This window comes from Penaeus monodon, chromosome 22 (assembly GCF_015228065.2).
Source record: "Penaeus monodon isolate SGIC_2016 chromosome 22, NSTDA_Pmon_1, whole genome shotgun sequence".
In the NCBI taxonomy this organism is placed as follows: domain Eukaryota; kingdom Metazoa; phylum Arthropoda; class Malacostraca; order Decapoda; family Penaeidae; genus Penaeus; species Penaeus monodon.
In genome coordinates, this window is record NC_051407.1 from 2,216,025 (window position 1) to 2,216,373 (window position 349).

Sequence of the window (349 nt, forward strand, 5' to 3'; positions counted from 1 at the left end):
AAAAACACTCAATAGAAAGTCACCATGCATCGGGCGACAAAGAGCGGCGTCTTTTTCCTATTTGTCTGTTGTTTCAAGGCAAAACGAAGCGAAAGTTAAGATTTAATTCCCAGATATATAGCAGCATCATGTCCTATTAACCGCATCACCAATTCCGAGGTGGTCGCCAGCTGGCTCTTGAACTAGGACTCTTTTTACAATATTTCCAACCCATCTACCACGAAGTAAAAAGTAACCTGGACATGATATCTGCGCCGTAATATGTGATTGATTTGTAGAAATAAAGTACAACGGGTAAATTTTTGTCGGATGTCACGAAAAACTTTGCATATGTGCCTCCATATTGTAA

The 349-nt window shown here is 39.8% G+C and overlaps 1 long non-coding RNA gene across 1 annotated transcript in view; it reads left to right on the top strand.

Annotated features, from left to right (window-relative positions):
* LOC119586821 overlaps positions 1-349 on the top strand; it is a 10,966-nt gene that overhangs the window by 8,411 nt on the left and 2,206 nt on the right. The gene's annotated exons all lie outside the window — the stretch shown is intronic.